At 47.4% G+C, this 7181-nt stretch overlaps 1 long non-coding RNA gene across 1 annotated transcript; it reads left to right on the forward strand.

Moving 5' to 3' along the window:
• Positions 1-6364, forward strand: LOC144383418 (uncharacterized). The gene is made up of 2 exons (XR_013450779.1): positions 1-1090; positions 5909-6364. It is a non-coding gene; the product is annotated as an uncharacterized LOC144383418 (long non-coding RNA).
• The last annotated feature ends 817 nt before the right edge of the window (positions 6365-7181 follow it).

Genomic DNA, 7181 nt, shown 5'->3' on the forward strand with positions numbered 1-7181 from the left:
GTGACGACCCCTGCTGTGGAGGCAGCAGCCTTCCAATGAGATTTGGTGATTGAAGGCACCTGGGCCAGGTGCCCTGAGATTAGAAAGCCCTGTGTTCATTCATTGATTCGGTCGCTCTCTTCTCTCTCCAGCAGACGTCCGGTGTGGTAGGGCAGCCGTCTGTTGAATCCGGTTTTCCTTTGGGTTAAATGCCCTGGACAACACCCACCATTTACACTTTACCCTCATGCACATCCTACACTACTGATAATACTGACATTCGCATCCCATCTGGAATGGTTATGGTTTTTCGTTGTTTTGTGTGTTAAATAAAGAATGTTACACCTCGGAAACCAGTGTAACTCCAATCTTGTCATGGCCCAAAGAGCCAGGTCGTGACAAATGGGGGCTCGTCCAATTCTGGTCAGTGATTTGTTTGATGATCAAGTGTGTAGATTTCGTGTGACGCGTGTTTTTGTGTGGATCAGCTGTGAGCGGTTGGTGCGCGTTTGGTGTGGTGGTTCGTTGGTCCGTTGTAGTTCTTTGGTCCGTTGTAGTTGTAGCTCTGGTTCGTTGTAGTTCTTTGGTCCGTTGTAGTTGTAGCTCTGGTTCGTTGGTCCGTTGTAGTTATAGCTCTGGTTCGTTGGTCCGTTGTAGTTGTAGCTCTGGTTCGTTGGTCCGTTGTAGTTGTAGCTCTGGTTCGTTGGTCCGTTGTAGTTGTAGCTCTGGTTCGTTGGTCCGTTGTAGTTGTAGCTCTGGTTCGTTGTAGTTCTTTGGTCCGTTGTAGTTCTGGTTGTGGAAGCGTTTAGATTAGAGGTTTTTTTTTCTCTTTCGCGAAGTCGATTACTCGTGGTCCAAAGAGAAAGTACGTGTTGCCGCCCTGATGCGCTGTGTTTGGAGTTTCCCTGTCAGGTTATAGTGGTGTCTCCCCTTTGGGTTACGTCAGGTTTTTTTGTAGTGTTGTGGCAACGTGGTTAGTGTCAGCTGTCTATGGACGGTTGTCTCGGGAGCACGTCCGTGGGATCCTGCGTTGTGGCCTACTTGTGGGTGACTTCTCAGACCTGCTGGTTTCCAGTGCGTAATTACCCACCGCAAGCTGCATGAAGACTAGGTGAGTTTAGTAAGAGTTTGGACTAGGCAGTTAGGGGGAATACTCCGCGGGGCAAGTTGCCTTCGTTTGTGTGCGTTTGGGGGGTAATACGGTGCGTTCTGTTTGGTCTATGTCTTCCTTGTCGGGTTTTTTTGATGCGCCCTCTGAGGTGTTCATTAATGGCTGTACTAAAGAACAGTTGCTCCAGATAGCCGAGCATTATACTATTGATGTGACTAATGTCAAACTTAAGGCTGAGGTGAAAGCTGTTGTTCTGTCCGCTTTAGTGGAAAGTGGTGTTTGGAGGACGGAGGAGTATTTGTCGGACGTGGCAGCTGTGGCAACACCTGTGTCTGCACCCATGTCGGGGCTGACTTTTGAGCAGCAGAAGGAGCTGCTGATGATCCGGTTAAACTTGGAAACTGAGCGGCAGATTCAAATCGAAAAGGTTCGGCAGCAAACAGAAAAAATGAAACTGGAATTGCAGCAGTATAAATTGAGTTTAATTTGTGACGGTAAGCTTTCACAGACTATGGCAGAGGAAGGTTTCCCGGAGTCTGTTCGTCTCGGGTTCGATGTTGGGGCTAATTTGCGTTTAATGCCCAGATTTAATGAGAAGGATCCTGATACGTTTTTCACTTTGTTTGAGCGTGTTGCAGATGCAAGAAATTGGCCGGATGCTGACAGGACCGTGATGCTTCAGTGCGTACTTACGGGTAGGGCCCAGGAAGCATATTCAGCGCTGCATGCGAGTGAGTGTATGAATTATGCCAAGGTCAAATCTGCTGTTTTGAAAGCGTATGAGTTGGTTCCTGAGGCTTACCGCCAGAAGTTCAGGAAGTGTGAGAAAAGTGGTGAACAAACTAATGTGGAATTTGCTCGTGATTTGTTGTGCCATTTCAACCGTTGGTGTTCCGCTGCATCTGTTGAGAGTTTTGATGGACTTTGTGACTTGATAGTGTTGGAACAGTTTAAAAATTCGATTCCTCCACGTATTGCAGTGTATGTAAGTGAACAGAAGGCAGCTACTGCACTTAGAGCAGCTGAGCTGGCGGACGATTTTGTGTTGACGCACAAAAGTGGTTTTGGTGAGATGTGCTCAACCAGTGATAGAGGACGTGAAGGTAACGTCCTTGGGAGCGCTCGATTCGGGGTCCAGTCCTTAGTAACCCGTCCCACGCATGCATTTAGAGCCACACGGGTGAGAGATGATAATGGCAGAGAGGGCATATGTCATTACTGTCAGGGTTCGGGCCACTGGAGAGATCAGTGCCCTGTACTACGAAATAGGGATAAACGAAAGTCCTATCCATCTGCTACTGCTCCAGCTCTGGCTTGTTCCAGTGTGGAGGGGCCAAGTCGTGTATGTGTCGGTCCAGAGAGTGATTTTGAGCCGTTCATTGCTGATGCTCTAGTTTCTCTGGTGGGAAGTGAGGAGCGTGTGCCTATAAAGATTTTGAGAGATACAGGTGCTAAGCATTCCTTCATTTTGGGATCAGCATTGCCTTTTTCACCTGCAACAGAAACTGGGGATTTTATTCTGATGCAGGGTATGGAGATGGGTTTGGTACCTGTACCGCGGCACAAGATGGTGTTTCATTGTGACCTGGTGCAAGGCATTATTGCAGTGGGTGTGCTTCCAGCATTGCCAATTGATGGGGTAGAGATGATTCTAGGCAATGACCTGGCTGGTGGGGCAGTCTGGCCTTCTGTGCCGCCATCTCCTGTGGTTGCGCCAGAGTTAATGGTAATTTCTGGGCCGGATGACTGTGGTCAGAGATATCCAGATGTGTTTCCAGCCTGCGCAGTGACCCGTGCGCAGCGTGCTAAGACCGTTTCAGACGTTAGTGCAGAGCAAAGCGGGACGAAAGTGATGATTCCTTTACCTGATCTTCCCCCTTCCGTCCCTCGGCTGGAGTGGGTTGAAAGGCAGCAGGTTGATCCGTCTCTGTCTGGTTTGTTGACCAATGTTTTGCCTGAAAATGAGGTTGGAAATGTGGCTCTTGGCTATTTTCTCCAGGATGGGTTGCTTGTGAGGAAATGGGTGCCTTGTAAAGGTGATTTTGTTGGTGAGCCTGTATTTCAAATTGTGGTGCCTGAAAAATTCCGTGTCGGGGTATTAAAGATTGCACATGACGAATCCGGCCATTTGGGGGTGAGGAAAACTTATGACCGCGTTTTGAGATACTTCTTTTGGCCGAAGTTGAAGCGTGATGTCTCCAATTACATAAAATCGTGTCATACATGTCAGCTCACAGGCAAGCCGAGTCAGTCAATCAAGCCAGCACCTCTCTGTCCCATTCCAGCAATAAGTCAACCATTTGAGCATTTGATCATAGATTGTGTGGGGCCTTTACCAACCTCAAAGTCTGGTTGTTCTTATCTGCTGTCAGTGATGTGCCAGACAACAAGATATCCTGCAGTATATCCTTTGCGTTCAATTTCTGCAAGATCAATAGTGAAGGCCTTGACCCAATTCTTTTCAATTTTTGGCGTTCCGCGTGTGATTCAGAGCGACCAAGGCTCTAACTTTACATCGCACTTGTTTGGACAGGTGTTGAAACAGCTGAAGGTGAAGCATAACCGTGCGTCTGCTTATCATGCGCAAAGTCAGGGAGCATTGGAACGTTTTCACCAGACATTGAAGTCCTTGTTGCGTGCGTATTGCACAGAGGTAGGGAAAGATTGGGAGGAAGGACTACCTTGGCTGATGTTGTCAGCCCGAGAAGTTGTTCAGGAGAGCACTGGGTTTAGTCCCAATGACCTTGTTTTTGGCCATACAGTGCGTGGTCCCTTGGCAGTTCTGCGTGATGGCTTGGGTGACACTGATCCACCCAAGAACTTAATAGACTATGTAAATGGTTTCCGTCATCGTTTATATACAGCTGCTGAAGAAGCACGTGGAAACTTGGAAGTAGCTCAGTCTAAAATGAAAACAGTCTATGACCGCAGAGCGGAGCGTCGTCATTTTAGTCCTGGAGACCAGGTTTTGGCTCTCACTCCAGTTGTAAGTTCACCATTTCAGGCAAAGTTCTCAGGCCCGTACACTGTGGAGCGACGAGTGTCAGAGCAGAATTATTTCATTTCCACTCCAAAGCGTAGGAAGTCCTCTCGTCTCTGCCATGTCAACTTGTTGAAGCCTTATTATTCACGTGATGTTACTGGTGCGCCTGAGTCCAGTGTACAGAGCTTGGGTGTCAGTCCGGTACTTACTATTGGTTCTGTATCCTTAGCTCTGCAGGCTCCGGGTATGGTGGACAGGGCGGAGGTGGATGTTCGGGCACCTGATGACCCTGTGATGTGTGGCAAACTGAAGAATTCAGAGACGTTGCATAATTTGGAAAGTTTGTTTGCGCACTTATCTGATGTTCAAAGCAGTGAGTTGACTGAGGTGATCAAGGAGTATCCAGGCCTGTTTGGTGATACACCGTCACGCACACACCTGATAGAACATGACATTGATGTTGGGGGCAGTACACCAATCAAACAGCGTTTCTATAGGTGTGCACCACACCGACAGAAAGTGATGGCAGCTGAGATCAAATACATGCTGGACAACAACATGGCAATTCCATCGTCATCCAGTTGGGCGTCACCCTGTCTGCTGGTTGATAAGTCTGACAAGTCTCCTAGATTCTGTACTGACTATCGGAAAGTAAACAAGGTCACTAAGTCAGATTCATTCCCATTACCTCGAATGGAGGACTGCATAGACCAGGTTGGTGCAGCAAAATTTGTGAGCAAGTTTGACTTATTGAAAGGGTACTGGCAAGTTCCTTTATCTTCTCGTGCTAGGGAGATTTCCGCATTTATTACCCCTACTGGGCTGTATGAGTACACGGTGATGAGTTTTGGGCTACGGAATGCACCTGCGACTTTTCAGCGCTTAATGAACATGGTTGTGGCAGGACTTGAAGGCTGTGCGGTGTATCTTGACGATGTAGTCGTCTTCAGTAACCGGTGGGATAATCATGTCCAGCGTGTCCGTGCTTTGTTCAGTCGATTAGCTGAGGCACGACTCACAGTCAATCTGGCAAAGTGTGAGTTTGCCAGGGCGACGGTGACATATCTTGGGCGAGTGGTCGGACAGGGGCACGTGCGTCCGGTTGATGCAAAAATCAGAGCTGTGGTGCAGTTTCCTGCCCCCAGTACGAAAAAAGAGTTGATGCGGTTCCTTGGCTTGGTCGGCTATTATAGGAGTTTTTGTAAAAACTTTTCGTCGGTGGTCGCGCCACTAACTGATCTGTTGAAGGGCAAGGTGAAATTTGTGTGGTCTCCTCTCTGTCAAGGTGCCTTTGAGAATGTGAAAGCCCTCCTGTGCTTGGCTCCAGTCCTGGCTGCACCATGTTTGGATGAACCGTTTAAGATCCTGACAGATGCCAGTCAAGTGGGCGCAGGGGCGGTGTTATTGCAGGAGGAGGGGGGAATTGATAAACCTGTGTGTTACTTCTCGAAGAAGTTTAATTCATATCAGAGGAACTATTCAACAATAGAGAAGGAAGCGCTGGCACTTATTTGGGCGCTGCAGCATTTTGAAGTTTATGTCGGTACGGGGGGAAAACCAGTAGTTGTGTATACCGATCATAACCCTTTGACATTTTTGAGTTCGCTGCACTGCCCAAACCAACGTCTGATGCGGTGGACTTTGTTTCTGCAAAGTCATAATTTAGACATCAGGCACATTAAAGGCAGAGACAATATAATGGCAGATGCTTTTTCTCGTGCCCCTGTGGGCTAAATGGTCTGAATTGTAGTGGTCCGGGTTAATATTGTGATCATGAAATGTAACTCCTGTCATTCTTCACTTTGTTCTCGTCTCTCTTAAAATGCTTCTTTTAGGTACCTGGTTGCAGAGCTGGGGCGTAGGTTCAATGTGAAGGGTGCTGAGGTAGTATGTTTTTGTTGTTGTTGTTTTTGGAATTTGCGGTGATCCCTGTCGGGACCCCGTCTTAAGGGGGGAGGTGTGACGACCCCTGCTGTGGAGGCAGCAGCCTTCCAATGAGATTTGGTGATTGAAGGCACCTGGGCCAGGTGCCCTGAGATTAGAAAGCCCTGTGTTCATTCATTGATTCGGTCGCTCTCTTCTCTCTCCAGCAGACGTCCGGTGTGGTAGGGCAGCCGTCTGTTGAATCCGGTTTTCCTTTGGGTTAAATGCCCTGGACAACACCCACCATTTACACTTTACCCTCATGCACATCCTACACTACTGATAATACTGACATTCGCATCCCATCTGGAATGGTTATGGTTTTTCGTTGTTTTGTGTGTTAAATAAAGAATGTTACACCTCGGAAACCAGTGTAACTCCAATCTTGTCATGGCCCAAAGAGCCAGGTCGTGACACTACTAACTGTGCTAAAATTTGAAATAAGCTGTTTTGTGTTTTGTAACCCTTAAGTTAAGACAATTACAATGGATTTCTGGGTGGAAATTGTTACCTAGCTTCAAAGTAAATATCACTAATAAGCTTCAGTAAAGATTACTATTGGGTTAGTAATCAACCATGAACAATGTACCGCACGCACGCACTGACGTTTTTCCTTTGCTGTACATTTGTGATGTAAACATACCGAAAACGTACTGTACATCCTTAACAGAGCAAAATGAATGAGAGGGTGGTTTCATTTCCTCATATCAGTAAGTCCCAGGCGTCAAACAGTCACTTATCACAATAAGTGTCACAGTATCGCATACAACGGTGCACACACACAGCTTTCAACGCAGCAATTGTGCAGGAATGTAAACCCAAATGAAAAAAAAAGGTTTTTCCTGGAACAAATGGAAAACAAGCCGAGCAATAAGCTGTAAATCAAGAGTGCCTTCGGACCCCTGGGTGATTGATGGTGGGCTAAATTGTTTTTGTTTACCTGGATATTGAATAAGTGTGCGATCGGAGCGCAGGGGGTTACTATGGTGAGCAGACACACGCATCACGGGGGCCTGGAGCACTCTGTCATCACAAAGCGGAGCTCTCTGCTCTGATTCGATTTGTCTTCATGCATCCGCGCATGTGTTGGATCGGGGCTAATTGACTTCACTGGGGCTTGCGTCCTCGATTACTCATTTAACAGTGGAATGTTATCCATAAAAGACTTCTCAACGTCCAATCGGC

Source organism: Gasterosteus aculeatus, chromosome 10 (assembly GCF_964276395.1).
Source record: "Gasterosteus aculeatus chromosome 10, fGasAcu3.hap1.1, whole genome shotgun sequence".
In the NCBI taxonomy this organism is placed as follows: Eukaryota; Metazoa; Chordata; class Actinopteri; order Perciformes; family Gasterosteidae; genus Gasterosteus; species Gasterosteus aculeatus.